The 16,753-nt window shown below is 38.2% G+C and overlaps 1 long non-coding RNA gene and 1 other non-coding gene across 2 annotated transcripts in view; one reads left to right on the top strand and one right to left on the bottom strand.

The window, feature by feature from the left end:
• The window catches only part of LOC120220306, a 32,973-nt gene that overhangs the window by 11,454 nt on the left and 4,766 nt on the right, over positions 1-16,753 (bottom strand). The window lies entirely within an intron of this gene.
• On the top strand, positions 14,260-14,365 carry LOC120220310. Its single transcript, XR_005525535.1, has one exon. It is a non-coding gene; the product is annotated as a U6 spliceosomal RNA (small nuclear RNA).

The following is a 16,753-nucleotide window of genomic DNA, read 5'->3' on the forward strand; positions in this document are numbered from 1 at the left end:
GTTTATCTATACAATGGAATACTACATGGCAATGAGAAACAATGAAATCTGGCCATGTGTAGCAACATGGATGGACCTTGAGGGTGTTATGCTTAGCGAAATAAGTCAGGCAGAGAAGGACAAATATCATGTTTCCACGTATAGGAGGATTAGGAGGAACTTAACGGAGGACCATGGGGGAGAAGAAGGGGGGAAATAGTGGGGGAGAGGGAGGGAGCCAAACCATGAGAGACTCTTGAATGCTGACAAAAACTGAGGACTGATGGATGGGGGGAGGGGGGGATGGGCACGGAGAGGGGCACTTGTGGGGATGAGCACTGGTTGTTATATGGAAACCAACTTGACAATAAACTATTTGTAAAAAATAAAATAAAATAACATTTTTCAGTTATTGCAAATAAATAAATAAATAAATAAATAAATAAAAACATTTAAAACAATAGAGGCAGGAAGCCTACTGCAACTACTTTTTAAAAAAAAGAAACAACTCATTTGGGGGTGCCTGGGTGGCTCAGCTGCTTAAGCGTCCAACCTTGGCTCTGGTCATGATCTTGCAGTTTGTGAGTTCGAGCCCTGCATCAGGCTCTGTGCTGACAGCTTGGAGCCTGGAACCTGCTTTGGATTCTTTGTCTCCCTCTCTTAGTCACTCTCTATCTCTCTCTCTCCCAAAAATAAATAAACATTTTAAAGAAATTTTTAAAAAAAGAATAACTCATTTGAACAATCATTCTTTCTTAAGCTAACCAATCATTTGTAGTCAGTCAGTGATTAATCATCATGACCATCATCACCAATAAAAATAAACCCTTTTATTTGCATAGTGTAACCTAATTTAGGGCAGCTTTTGTGTTATTTGATCTTGCTTTCATAATTGCCCTATGAAGTTCTTAAGGCAGTTATTATCTCCATTATGTCAAGAAGCTGAGGCACAGTGAGGTTAAGTAAATTGCTTAAAGTCACATAGTTAGTATAATGGTCTGAATTTTTGTGTGTGCTCCATCCCCTTGCCCATATTCACATGTTGAAATCATAAAACCCAATGTATGGTATTAGAAGGTGGGGCCTTTGGGGAGTGATTTGGTTATGAGGGTGGATGGGATTAGTATTCCATGAATACTCATGAATGGGATTAGTATTTCTATAAACAAGACCTCTCAGAGTTTCCCTGACCCTTCCACTATGTGAGAAGTCTTCACCCTACAAGGCTGGCATCCTGAACCTGGGCATCCAGCCTCCAGAACTATGAGAAATAAATTTTTGTTATTTATAAAGTACCCAGACTGTGGAATTTTGTTGTAGCAGCCCAAATGAACTGAGATAGCTGATAAGTGACAAAATTAGAATAAAAGATTTGTGGCTTCTACTCCAATACCCTGTCTCCGTGAGCTCTGGAGAAATGTTTTCATGTACATGTAAAACCTTGGTAGCTGACATCGAAAATACCCTTTTAGGGCCTAAATGTCCATCAACTGATGAATGGATCAAGAAGATGTGGTTCATATATACAATGGAATACTACATGGCAATGAGAAAGAATGAAATCTGGCCATTTGTAGCAATATGGATGGCAAGGGTGTTATGCTAAGTGAAATAAATCAGGCAGAGAAAGACAAATACCATATGTTTTCACTCATATGTGGAAGAGGAGAAACTTAACAGAGGACCATGGGGGAGGAAAAGAGGAAAAAATATAGTTAAGGAGAGGGAGGGAGGCAAACCATAAGAGACTCTTAAATACTGAGAACAAACTGACGGTTGATGGGGGGTAGGGAAGAGGGAAAAGTGGATGATGGGCATGGAGGTGGGCACTTGTTGGGATGAGCACTGGGTGTTATATGGAAACCAAACCAAACAATAAACTATATTTTTTAAAAAAAGAAAATACCTTTTTATAATACAGATATGAAAAGTTAAGAATTATCTCCAGGTTATTCTCATCATCAGGAGTACTATACTGTTAAGTGACTCTTTGCCTTCCTAGTTATGCCACTTGAAAGAAACCCAGGAGAACTAAGAAGAGATAATGTGTTCCACTTGGGGAAATATTTTTCTAGTAGCTAAAATCAGGGAGCTGCAAGGGAAAAAGCGAGAAACCCAACAACCATGTTAGAGAAACTAAGGAAATTTTGACAACAAAATCTGAAACCACTTCTGACGCAAAATTAACCAGAAGTCAATACTGTCAATATCCTGAAACAATTTCAGGATAACTTTGAATAACAAGGTTCTGAAAAGTAATGAAATCTGTTTAATTTTATTTTGGCCATTACTTCCCAAAACTAAAAAAAAAGTCCATTTTGCCAATCTCTGCCTTTGGTTGGACTGTTTAATCCTTTTACATGTAATGTAATTACTAACAGCATTGGATTTATTCTGCCATTTTGCTATGTTTGCTTTCCATATCTTATGTCTTTTTTGATTCTCTATTCTTCTATTACTACCTGTTTGTTGAATATTTTCTAGTATACTATATTAATTCCTTTTTTTTGTTATTTTACTATATTTTAAAATGTATTTTCTTAGTGGTTGCCCTGAAAATTATAAGTAACATTTTAATTTATAACAATTTAGTTTCAATTAATACAAACTTAATTTCAATATTATGTAAAAACTTTGCCCCTATCTATATAGCTCCATTTCCTCCATTTCTTAGTATTGTTATTGTTGTTATACAAATTGCATCACTATACATTGTGTGCTCATCAGTACAGGTTTATAATTATAAGCTGACCCTTGAACAACATGGGTATGAACTGCGTGGGTCCACTTATACATGGATATTTTCCCCATAAATACAGTACAGTACTGTAAATATATTTTATCTTCCTTATGGTTTTCTTAATAACATTTTCTTTTCTCTAGCTTACTTTATTGCAAGAACACAATGTATAATACATGTAACATACAAAATATGTATTAATAAACACTATGTTATCAGCAAGTCTTCCAGTCAACAGTAGACTATTAGTAGTGAAGTTTTGGGAGAGTCAAAATTACATGTAAATTTTCTCCTACACCTCTAACCCCTGCATTATTAAAGAGTGAACTGTATTGCTTTATACAATTGCTTTTTAAGTCAGGTAGAAGAGGGTGCCTCGGTCGCTCAGTGGTTAGGCATCCAACTCTTGGTTTCAGCTCATGTCATGATCTCATAGTTCATGAGTTCAAGCTCTGTATTGGGCTCTGTGCTGATAGTGCTCAGAGCCTGCCTAGGATTTTCCCTCTTTTCTCTCTCTCTCCCTCTCTCAAAATAAATAAATAAACTTAAAAAATAAATAAAAATAAATCAGAGGAAAAACTTATGAACAAATGGTATATTTGTACTGTCTTTTATATTTACCTATGTAGTTACCTTTACCAGCCTTCTTTATTTCTTCATATGTATTCAAGTTAACTGTCTAGTATCTTTTCATTTTGGCCTGAAGGACAAATGACTCCCTTTAGTATTTCTTACAGAACATATTTGCTCTCTTCCTTTGTTTTCATTATTTTTTATATTTTGTATCTCTTTATTAAGAGATGTAAATCTTTTCCATGGCTCAGTCGGTTAAGCATCCAATTTGTGATTTCAGCTCAGGTCATGATCTTATGGTGTGTTAGATGGAGTCCCGCATTAGGCTCTGCACTGACAGTGTGGTGACTGCTTAGGATTTTCTCATTCCCTCTCTCTCTGCCCCTCCCTTGCTCGCATGCCCTCTCTCTCAAAATAAATAAATTTAAAACAACAGTTATCTTTAGTTCTTTAAAAATATTTTTGTTACTGTTTTATTTACTTCTGAGAGAGAGAGAGAGAGAGAGAGAACGTAAGCAGGAGAGGGTCAGAGAGAAAGGGAGATACAGAATCTGAAACAGGCTCCAGGCTCTGAGCTAGCTGTCAGCATAGAGCCCGATGCGGGGCTCGAACCCATGAACGGTGAGATCATGACCAGAGCCGAAATCAGACGCTTAACCAACTGAGCCACCCAGGCGCCCCATTTCTTTAAAAATATTTAAATTCTGATTTCAATTCTTTGTCCAATAATTCCAACATCTGGTATTCTTCAGGGATAGTTACTATTGACTGCTATTTTTTCACTATGTATGGACCACATTTTCTTGTTTCTTTGCATGCTTCACAATTTTTTGTTGTTGAAAATTGGACATATAAATAATATACTGTGGCAGCTCTGGAAATGGGTGTTGACCTAAATAAGGAGATAAACTGAGGCAAGCTCAAAAAGTTGAGTGTATTTGGGAATGGTAGAAGAATTGCAGTTCAGAACAGGTGAACTGAAGCAATCTATAGGTGAGTCCAATGAGGGTTTGGGATAGTTGTATTTATAGGCAGGGAAGGTAAAGAAGGAATGGTTCACTTAGAGTCAGTTAAAAATCAAAATAAATGAAGACCAGCCTTGACAATTTCCCAGGGAGACAGAATCAGTCCAGTCAAACACACACAAAGACACACTCAGCCCAATTTCTGAGACCAGTCTGATCAGGGTCATCTCCCCTTCATGCCTCTGGAAAACCTCTGATCACCCTCTCATCATCCAGGAAAATTCCAACATTGTCAGTTTTCTGTAAATCAGGCTTTTACAGGAAACCAGTATCTTAGTCTTAACTTTTGTCTTCCTGAGGACACATGGGTAAGATTCATCTTATATCCTCTAGTTTATTTTTTTTTTTATTTTTTTATGTCTTTAGTTTATTTTGAGAGAGAGACAGAGAGTGAGTGGGGGAGGGTCAGAGAGAGAGGGAGACACAGAATCTGAAGACAGGCTCCAGGGTCTGAGCTGTCAGCACAGAGCCCAACGTGGGGCTCAAACCCACAGACTGTGAGACCACGACCTCAGCCAAAGTTGGATGCTTAACCGACTGAGCCACCCAGGCGCCACCCTCTAGTTTTATTTTAAATTGAAATTCTTTTACACGATCCCCCGCTTTTCACTCCACAGGTTTTATTTTTCTTGTTGCTATTTGTTGTTGTTGTCTTTGTTATTATTTATTGTTTAGTGACTTTCCTAAGTGAATTCTTTAAAGTCTACACTCCTTGTGTAGCCATTGAAGTCTCCAGTAGGTTACCTTAGCAGTCAGCTAATAACTGGATAGGGATTTCCTTAAATACCTTGAACAGACAAGTCTTTCAGTGTCTGCCCAGAGGGTCTGTGTGGCATTTGGGAGATGACTTCAGTGCTCTAGCAAGCAATTTGCAACACTGCCTTGGTCTTCACTCCCTGCTTGAGGGGAGCTTCAAGGTCAAGCAGAGGTGAGAGATGACAGCCTTCCCAGGACTTTCCTGAGCATGTTCACAGCCCTACCCATGTATGTGGCTTTCTAGATTCCCAGGAATGTGTCAGAGCTTTTCAAAGCCTCCTGTGAAAATCCCATTTTCCGGCTTTTCTTTTTACAAGTTTTTGGTCAACTCTTTTTTTGCCCCAACTGTTAGTGTAGCCAAAGCCAGCTGTGATGTTAAGCAGTTACCACTAATTGTTTTCAACAAATGCCCCAGGGAAAAGGCAGTTCAAACAGAGCAAACTCTGAGTCAGATCAAATAAAGACAAGCTCTGCAAGTGGGTGTTTCAAGGGAACTTCCAGTCAAATGAAAGAGTGAAATACTCTGGGAATAGGGCTTTAAGAGGCCTCAAACACATTTTTCCCTTCAGTGGTTGCTAGCTTGCTGATTCATGGATTCCATCACCATGAGGCTGTTGGTTTTCAAGGCTACTATGGAGCTGAGGAGAAGGGAATGGGATAGGACAAGTTAAAATGCTATACAGTTCACTCTTTTTACTGAGATTCAGCTGTCTTTTTTTTTTTTTTAAATAAAAGCTCTTCAGACTGTTGCAAATGTTTAATATCCAGAGTTATTAAAAAGTTGACTTTGGCAATTTTTGCCAGTGTTCTCATTGCTTTACAGAGAAACAGGTTTTTATAGATTTTAATACATCGTTCTAGAAGTTGGACTCTTCAAACTTTTTTAATAAAAGTCTTTTGCAACATCTGCTAATATCCTATGTCTATTAATAATAGTATTAGCTAAGATTTATTGACTGGATATGAGAAGCTAGGCACACATGCGCTATCCTATTTGATCTTTATAACACCATAATAAGCAGCTATTTTTATTACTATAATTATTATCATTTTCAACTGAGGAACGTGGGATATAGGTTAGATCAATTATTCAAAATCACAAAAGTTAGTAAATGGCTTTGGAGAAGCAAACTGTTGGGGCGCCTGGGTGGCTCAGTTGGTTAAGCAACTGACTTTGGCTCAGGTCATGATCTCACAGCTTGTGAGTTGGTGGGTTCAAGCCCTGCGTCAGACTCTGTGCTGACAGCTAAGAGCCTAGACCCTGCTTGGATTCTGCGTCTCCATCTCTCTCTACCCTTCCCCTGCTTGTACTCTCTCTCTCTCTCTCAAAAATAAACATTAAAATTTTTTTAAAAAGAAGCAAACTCTTATGTTACAGAGAGGACTACACACAGGGAATGGCAGGTAGCCTGTAGAAGCTGAGGACCTCAGTCCTACAACTGCAAGGAACTCAATGCTACCAACAACCAGTGAACTTAGATGAGGATCCTAATCTCAGATAAGATCGCAGCCCTCCCCAACACTGTCATTGCAGCTTTGTGAGATCCTAAACAGAGTACCCAGTTAAGCCATGCCTAGACTCTTGATCCACAGAAAATATGAGATAGTAAGGGTTGATTTTTGTAGGTTTCTTGACAACAACTTTATTGCAATGCAAGTCACATATCCTACAATTCACCCGTGTAAAGTGTATAATTTGATGGTTTTAATTCTATCCACAGCAATGAGAAAACACAACCACAGTCAATTTTATAATATTTTGACCACCTCCAAAAAAAAAACCCTGCCTCATAGGAGTCAGCCATCATTCTCCCATTCCCCCAGCCCAGGGAAGCCGCTCATCTACTCTTTTTCTCTACAAATTTGCCCACTCTAGACAATTCATATAAAGGGAATCATACATATGTGGTGTCTTTGTGACAGGCTTCTTTTACCATTTTACTTAGCATAACATTTTCAAGGTTTATTCATGTTATGACATAGATGAGTCCTTAACTTTTTAAAATTGCTGAATAATATTCCATTATATAGATATACCACATTTGGTTATCCATTCACCACTTGATGGCATTTGGGTTGTTTCTACCTTTCAGCTATGATAAGTAATGCTGCTATGAACATTCATGCACAAGTTTTTGTATGGACATACGTTTTTCTTTCTCTTGGGAATGTGTACCGGAGTAGAACTCCTGAGTCCTATGGTAACCATGTGATTAAACCATTGAGGAACTGCCAAACTGGTTTCCAAGGCAGAGGTGCCATTTTATATTTCTTCCAGTGTACAAGAGTTCTGATTCTCCATCTCCTTGCTGACATGTGACTGGGACAGACGAAAACTTCCAGCAGTCTACCCCTCCCAGAAGATCCATATCCCTTAAGTAAAAATTAGGAGAAGGAGTCCTGCTATTCTTGGCTTTACCTGCCTGGTGTGGAGTTTCCGTCACATGGAGCTGGGAGGAGGCAGGAAGGCGATGAGTCATTGTTTGAATGCTACGGACTCTCACTGTTCTTACCAAGTTTTACTAGATTTTATTGAATAAATATTTCTTTATTTGTTATGCCCTATGGACAATTTCCCGAGTCCTTTAAATATTAAGATTTTAGGAATAATTTTCACGGGCACCCTCCTACACAGTTGGTGGGAAAGTAAACTGGTACAGCCCCTCTGGAAAACAGTGTGGAGGTTCCTCAGGAAACTAACAATAGAACTCCCCGAGGACCCAGCAATAGCACTGCTAGGAATTTACCCAAGGGATACAGAAATGCTGATGCATAGGAGCACATGCACCCAATGTTCATAGCAGCACTCTCAACAATAGCCAAAACATGGAAAGAGCCTAAGTGTCCATCAACGGACGAATGGATGAAAAAAATGTGGTTTATCTATACCATGGAATACTACATGGCAATGAGAAACAATGAAATCTGGCCATGTGTAGCAACATGGATGGACCTTGAGGGTGTTATGCTGAGCGAAATAAGTCAGGCAGAGAAGGACAAATATCATATGTTTGCACGTACAGGAGGATTAGGAGGAATTTAACTGAGGAACGAGGGGGAGAAGAAGGGGGGAAATGGTTGGGGAAAGGGAGAGAGGCAAACCATGAGAGATTCTTGAATGCTGACAAAAACTGAGGACTGATGGATGTGGGGGATGGGCATGGAGGAGGACACTTGTGGGGATGAGCACTGGGTGTTATGTAGAAACTAATTTGACAATACACTATTTGTAAAAAAAATAAATTAAAAAAAATAATTTTCCCTAGTTATGCTTGTTTTGCTGGAGACCATGGAGCTCTCTGTCATTCCAGAAGTAGAAATCTAAATGTTTGTTGTTTAAAACTGCTAGGATTGTGGTAATTTGTTATAAAGTGTGGAAAACTATTCCATGAGGAATGAGTGCTATACAAAATGTATTTTGAAAAACACCGGTGTAGCTCATCACGCATTAGAATACATTGAGAATGAGAACAAGATGAAATTTAACCATTAACGGAAAATCTATTGGCTGTACCTATTTCAATAGTAAAATATAATTTATATAGAATTTTAAAGGGAAGAGCATACTTATCTCATTTGATAAAATATGCATGGCCAAAGCATTATGACCACCTCATGCCAGTGCATGTTAATTACAGGAAAATACATTTTAGAAGGTTAAGTAAACCAGTGGATCCTACACTTTTGAATTCCACTGACCAGTTAATTTCCAAGAAAAAAAAATTCGGAGACTATTATATCAACAGTTACTTACTTTTTTTTTTACTATAAAAATTTATTTTATTCTTTTTTCTTAATTTTTTTTTTATTTATTTCTAGGAGAGAGAGAGAGAGAGAGACAGCGTGAGAAGGGGAGGGTCAGAGAGAGAGGGAGTCACAGACTGAAACAGGCTCCAGGCTCTGAGCTGGCAGTCAGCACAGAGCCCGACGAGGGGCTCGAACCCACGAACCGCGAGATCATGACCTAAGCAAAAGTCGGATGCTTAACCGACTAAGCCACCCAGGCGCCCCAAAAATTTATTTTATTCTTTATTGTTTGTAATTTTTTCCTATAAAACATTATTTAAAAATTTTAAACGGTGTCTATACTCTGAAGATGAAATAATTACTTTATAATTTTCATAAGGATCCTAGTTCCATAACTACCGAATATAAGATATTCATATGTGGAAAAAAGGCTCATATCATATATGTGATAGGCTTTATTATTGTATGTTTAAAAGTTATTCTTGGGCGCCTGGGTGGCTCAGTCAGTTAAGTGTCTGACTTCAGGTCACTATCTCATGGTTTGTGAGTTCAAGTTCTGAGCTGATAACCCTCAAGAATAACTTTTTTTTAATGTTTATTTATTTTTGAGGGAGACACAGAGTATGAGCGGGGGTGGGACAGAGAGAAAGGAAGACACAGAATCCAAAGCAGGCTCCAGGCTCTGAGTGCCAACAGTTACTTACTTTTAATATTTGTCATACATGGACATCTTTGAAAGACCATCTACATGAACCACGGCAATTTCAGATCGAAGAGGGTATTTAAGCATCAATAAAGAAAGAGTTATAATCTCAGGACTATTTTTAAAATTTTTTAATATTTACTTATTTTTAAGAGTGAGACAGAGACAGAGTGTGAGAGGGGGAGGGGCAGAGAGAGAGGGAGACGCAGAATCTAAAGCAGGCTCCAGGCTCTGAATTGTCAGGACAGAGCCTAGAGCTGGGCTTGGACGCACTAACTTCAAGATCAGACCCAAAGACCTGATCCAAAGTCAGATGTTTAACCGACTGAGCCACTCAGGCATCTCTGAAACATAATCTTTTAAATTGAATGCACTTAGGGGTGCCTGGGTGGCTCAGTCAGTTAAGCATCCAACTCTTGGTTTCAGCTCTGGTCATGATCTTACAGTTTGTGACTTTGAACCCCACATAAGGCTCTGCACTGTCATTGAAGAGACTGCTTAGAATTCTCTCTCTTTTCCTCTCTCTCTCTTTCTGCCCCTCTCCTGCTCTCTCTCTCTCAAAATAAATTTTAAAAACTTTAAAAACTTTGTTTTAGTTGAATGCATTTAGCCTTCTAAAATATAATTCGTTCCCCTTATGTTACTCCTTTTGTGGTAAACGTGTGAATTTTGTTACAGACAGATTGGAAAATTGGCATTTTGGAACCATCAAAATTTTCAAGTTAAACAAATAAAAATGGCAAACTTAATGGTCTCCTTTCTTTACCCCTCCCCCCAATTTGTACGTTTTAGATGAAGCCAAGACTTAACTCTAGTCTATATATAAAAACCAAAACACTGAGTGAATATTCACTTTACCAAAATATTTAACAAACTCACCTCTAAATTCATAGCTATTGAGGCACCTAGGTGGCTTAGTCAGTTGAGTGTCCATCTCTTGATTTTGGTTCAGGGGCATGGGATCGAGACCCACGTCAGGCTCCTCACTGAGGAGAATCCCTGCTTTCCCTCTTGCTCTCTCCCCTACTTGTGCACATGCACTCTCTCTAAAATAATACATATATCACCATCACAGTATATTTACATTTTTTACATGCAAATACTTGTCAAAGAAACTTAGAGAATAGAAGGATTGAAAGATAAGAGTATAACATTGACATTCAACAACAAGCGGAGATTAAGCAACTTTGAAATTACAAGGTATTGAATAGGGAAGTAGGTTTGGGTATGCAACATTAGATTTAACACAATAGTTTTCAGGAATAGACTTGTTTTATAAAATTTAGGAATTCTTGTGTACATTATTCATATAATTTAGCGTTAAATCCCAGGACACTTTTCTCTTAGCATAATATATCTCTGAGAAATTTCTTGCACTTAAAGAGCAGTACAGCTGCTCTGGGCTTCATCCAACTTGGGCTAATATCTCTATAATTCTTTATACAGCTAATAAAGTCTCTGGAGCCTTCTTACTGAGATTAAATGCTAGGAAAGGCCTTGCCAAAGCCACTTAGCAAAGAACTGGCATTGTAGATTTCCAGTAACTGAGTGGCCATAGGCAGTCTTAGCAAAGATCAGAATCAAATTCTGTGGAAAATATGTCACATTTGAACAAAAAAGTAGTCGGCATTCATTTCTGGCACTATGTAGTCTGTGGTCAAGGCGTCCCCTACACAGTGTTTGCTGGAGGTAAATGGAATGTATAACTGGTGCCTCTTTTTCCATTTTTAATTCCATGTTGCTTCTCCAGAGAATCATGAGTTATTTTTCTCTTCCTCTTTTCCTTTCACATGAGAAATCAGGTAATCCACTCATCCCACAAATTATTTGGAAGATGAGACACAACCTGAGGCAAGGCAAAATATCTTCCAAAACAAATCATGTGTCTTTTTCCCTATGTTCTTCAGAATATGAAATGTTTGGAAATAAATAATAATTCTGGCAAAAAATCTCCCCCCTGGACTCTAGGGTGGGGAATAAAGCTCAGATTCCATCAAGCCAAAAGGAGATCTGGGTCAATGCTTCATAGGCAAATCAGACGGGCTCTTTCCTAAAGTTCTTTCCTGTTTGAGAAAGCCTCACTCCTTAAAAGTCAGCGCATCAGGCCATAAGGCTTCCTGTTGCATCTTATTGCTGACCAGTAACATCAGTTGGGAATTAGAGCTGTGGTGACCAGACAGTCACTAGCCAGGTTAATAAGGAAGAAAGAACTCTAGCCCAGAGAGAATCAGAAAGTTCCAGATCACCAGACATGTGTTGAAACTAGGAGAACTCAGAGGAACACGAGTTCAGGACCTAAAACCTAAATGATGAGGTGATTGCCAGGAATATATAATGCAAAGTCAGGGACTAAGAGTCAAAAACGTCTAAGAACAATTTGTCCCAGTGTGTCCTGGACTGACCTATCTTGTCACAAGCAAGCCTTTGGACAGGGGAGTTCTCACTTATAAAAATCTATTTTAAAAAAAGTTGGATTTAGGGGCACCGGGGTGGCTCAATTGGTTAAGCGTCCCACTTTGGCTCAAGCTGTGATCTCGCGATTTGTGAGTTCAAGCCCCGCATTGGGCTCTGTGCTGACAGCTCAGAGCCTGGAGCCCATTTCAGATTCTGTGTCTCCTTCTCTCCTTGCCCCTCCCCTTCCTCTCTCTCCTTCAAAAATAAATACTAAAAAAAATTTTTTTTTACAAGTAACCACTGTACCTAGAAACAATGGCCAAATGAAAAGATCATCCCTAACACGGTATTGTGGTATTGAAATACTATTTCCCAATTTAAAAAGAAAAACATGGGGCATTTTGAAATGGTCAATACCACATCTGGGGCAAGAAATGTACAAGATGAGTCTGAAACATCTCATCATATCAATTAGAGATGAAGCTACCAAAAACTATTAAGGTCATATAAACAAGATCGTGAGCCAACATGAAGAGGCTTCCACAAGCCAAAGATGTTACAGATTGAGTGTCAGGAAGGACAACAGTTACTGTGGATTAAAAATCCATCAACTTTTTTCAAATCCATGTATTTATAATGATATTTTTCGAAAAACCTTAAGTGGATGGATGATTGCAACCAATTCGTTATTTTGAAAACAGGGGTAAATAGAAAGAATGAAGCATTTATACAGATGGTATAACTACAGAAAAAAACAGTAGCTGAGAAGATGGGGCACCTGGGTGGCTCTGTCAGTTGAGCATATGACTTTGGCTCAGGTCATGATCTCACTGCGGGTTTGAGCCCCACATCAGGCTTTGTACTGACAGAGCTGAGCCTGCTTCAGATTCTCTGTCTCCCTCTCTCTCTGCCCCTCCCCTGCTGTTCCCTCTCTCTCAAAAATAAATAAGTATTAGGGGCGCCTGGGTGGCTTAGTCGGTTAAGCGTCCGACTTTCGCTTGGGTCATGATCTCGCGGTTCGTGGGCTCGAGCCCCGCGTCGGGCTCTGGGCTGACTGCCAGCTCAGAGCCTGGAGCCAATTTCAGAGTCTGTGTCTCCCTCTCTCTCTGACCCTCCCCTGCTCATGCTGTCTCTCTCTCTCTCCTAGAAATAAATAAAAAATATTTAAATAAAAAAATAAATAAGTATTAAAAATTTTTTTTAAATAGTAGCTGAGAAGAAACCCACTAAATTACAAGGAACTGATAGAACTAAAATATCAACTTTATGTAATCCTAATAAGTTAATGGACCAAGGAACTGACCATTAGTAACTACTATCAATAAAAGGGACACAACCAGTATTCTGTGCCTCTCGATGAGAAAACATGGGATCACTTAGGGTTTAATACTCTGGAAGCAAAAACCAACAAAACTAAGAGAAAGAACAGACAAATCTAGAAACATAATTCAAGATTTCAACATCCTTCTCTAAAGAATTGATAGAAAAAGTAGAAGGAAAATCAGTAAGGATATAGCAGTCATTATATAAATAGAATATATGTTGTTTTACATTGAGAACAACTCCATCAACCAACTTTATTTAACTGACCTTCATAGAGTAATCCATTCCAAACTGCAGAATATACTGTTTCTAAACATGAACATGGAAATTTCTCTAATATAGACCATGTGTTGGGGTCATAAAAATAAGTCCCAATAAATTTTTTAAAATCTTGTGAAATATGTTCTCTAACTAAATGGAATTAAATTAGAAATCAGTAATACTAAGCTATAAAAAAAACCCTTTAAATGCTTGGAAATTAATAATCATACTTCTAAATAAGCCTGAATTAAAGAATAGATCACTAGAGAAATTAGAAAATATTTTAAACTAAAATATAATGAAAATGCAATATGTCAAAATCTATCCTAAAAAAAAACAAAAAACAAAAGAAGGGGCGCCTGGGTGACTCAGTCGGTTGAGCATCCAACTTTGGCTCACATCATGATCTTGGTTCATGAGTTTGAGCCCCGTGTCAGATTCTGCTGACAGCTCAGAGCCTGGAGCCTGCTTCAGATTCTATGTCTCCCTCTCTCTCTCTGCTCCTCCCCCACTCATGCTCTGTCTCTGTCTCTTAAAAATAAGTAAATGTTAAAAAAAAAAAAAAAAAAAAGCTATCTGATGCAGCTAAAGAAATGCTTACAGGGAATGTATAGCTTTAAATACTCACATAATAAAAGAAAAAATATTTAAAATTCATGATCTAAGTCTCTACCTTAAGAAGCTAGGGAAAAAATTAGAATTAAAAAAAAAAAGAGAAAATTAAATCCAAAGCAATCAAAAGATAAATAAAAAAGATTGTGTTTATGTGGGCAGCACATGTAATAAAATTAGAATGACACAGAGAATTTTAGCATGGCCTCTGTGCATGGATGAATGCAAATTTGTGAAGCATTCGGTATTTTAGAAACAGAAAGGAAGCTTCCAAACCCATTCTATGAGGCAAGCATTACCTTGATTCCCATAACCAGCTAAAGACCCCACTAAAAAAGGGGAATAACAGGCTAATATCCCTGATGAACATGGATGCAAAAATTCTCAATAAGATACTAGCAAATTGAATTCAACAGTATATTTTTTTCTTTTTTAAATTTTTTTTTTAATGTTTTATTTATTTCTAGGAGAGAGAGAGAGACAGCGTGAGCAGGGGAGGGTCAGAGAGAGAGGGAGTCACAGACTGAAACAGGCTCCAGGCTCTGAGCTGGCAGTCAGCACAGAGCCCGACGCGGGGCTCGAACCCACAAATCGCGAGATCATGACCTAAGTGAAAGTCGGACGCTTAACCGACTAAGCCACCCAGGCGCCCCTGAATTCAACAGTATATTAAAAGAATTATTCACCATGATGAAGTAGGATTCATTCCTGGAGCTGCTTCAGATTCTATGTCTTCCTCTCTCTCTGCCCCTCCCTTGCTTGTACTCTCTCTCTCTCAAAAATAAATAAACATTAAAAAATTTTTAATTGATATTTTTTATTTCTGAAATATATGGAAAAGAACCTAGAATAGTCCAAACAACATTGTAAATAACAAACACAGTGGAAAGCTTCCAGTACCTGATTTTTAAAGACTTGCTATAATATTATAACAATCAACACAATATGATTTTGGCATAAGGACAACAAATTCTCAATGAAACATTAAGAAGTTGAGAAATATACCTACATGTACACTGTCAATTGATTTTCAACAAAGTCACCAAGGTAATTCAATGGGGGAAAGTCTTTTCAGGAAACAATGCTGGAAGAACTGGATATATGTGTGCAAAAATCAACCTTGACCCCTACCTCATGCCATACACAAAAGTTGAGGCGATCATAAACCTAAATTAAAAGCTAAAAACTAAAAGCTTCTGGAAGAAAACTTAGGAGAGTATCTTTGTAACCTTGGGTTAAGCCAAGTCTTTTTAGAAAGGACATAAAAATGCTGGACATGAAAGACATGAAAAACTGTTAAGTTGGATTTCATCAAAAATTTAAAAACCTGTTCCTCAAAAGATGTCAAGAAAATCAAAAGACAAGCCAAAGCCAGGGAGAAAATATTTGCATTACATGTATCCAATGGAAGATTTGCATTCAGAGTATATACACAACTTCTATAAGTCAATAATAAAAGACAAACAACCAAATTGAAAATATCAGCTAGGGGTGCCTTGGTGCCTCATTCAGTTCAGTGCCTGACTTCAGCTTAGGTCCTGATCTCACAGTTCATGAGTTTGAGCTCCATTCTCGGCCCAGAGCCTGCTTTGGATCCTGTCTCCCTCTCTCTCTGTCCCTCTCTCGCTGGTGCTCTCCCCTGACTCTCAAAAATAAATAAATTCTTAAAAAAAGAAAAGAAAAACTGGGCTAAATACTTGAACACTATAGAAGAATGTGAATAATCAATAGGCACATGAAAGGATGCTCAATATCATTAGTTATCAGGGAAACAGAAATTAAAAACACAATATGATACTATTTCGCACTAGAAATAAAATTGTGCATTGTGCAATCTATGGATTATCAGAAAGGGGGCAGAGGGAAATTTCTGATTTCGGTATCTATTATTCAGAGGTATACATTTGTATATTGGTGTGAGATAAGTCAAACTTATCAATTGTGCATATAAAATCTATGCATCTTACTGTATGTGAATTTTGACTCAACACGAATTATAATAAATCCATTTTTTAAAGTAGACCTCTTTTTTTAAAGAAACTTAACAGAAGATGTAAAAACGCATGCTTACAGTCTTGATCTGGCCTGGAATTTCTAACTATGTACAAATGAATTTTTACATCTAAACCACAAGGGAAATCAATGTGATGTCAGTTCAGCTTGGTAGAATCCTTTCCTAGTTTCCTTTCCTTTCAACTTTCTGTCTCTCCCCACCACAGGGGAACAATATCTGGGAAAGACCTTTTGGCCTTTTTCCTCTTTCGACCACATTCCAATACTCTTCCTGAGGGACTAACCTCCTTTTGTTTTGGCAATGGGCCTCTAAAAGCCTCACAATTCTTACAAGTTGATTCTGCCCGGCAAACACTACCTAGATTAATTTTGTACATCCAGCCCACCGTCACTGGCCAGTTTAATTCTCCCCAATTCTCACCTGGACAATCTCCAGTTGTCTGCCCACCAACACACACCAAGGAGATCTCTTCCTCTAATGTGAATCTGATTGTACAACAATCTTGCTTTAAATCCCTCTACCACCTACAAAACAAAATCCTAATTCCTACCATCAGAAAAGCCTCTGATCTGACTTCTACCTATTTTCCCAGTCACGTTCCCAGCTATGTATTGCTCAAAAACTGT

This window comes from Hyaena hyaena, unplaced genomic scaffold (genome assembly GCF_003009895.1).
Source record: "Hyaena hyaena isolate Hyena2069 unplaced genomic scaffold, ASM300989v1 scaffold_682, whole genome shotgun sequence".
Classification (NCBI taxonomy): Eukaryota; Metazoa; Chordata; class Mammalia; order Carnivora; family Hyaenidae; genus Hyaena; species Hyaena hyaena.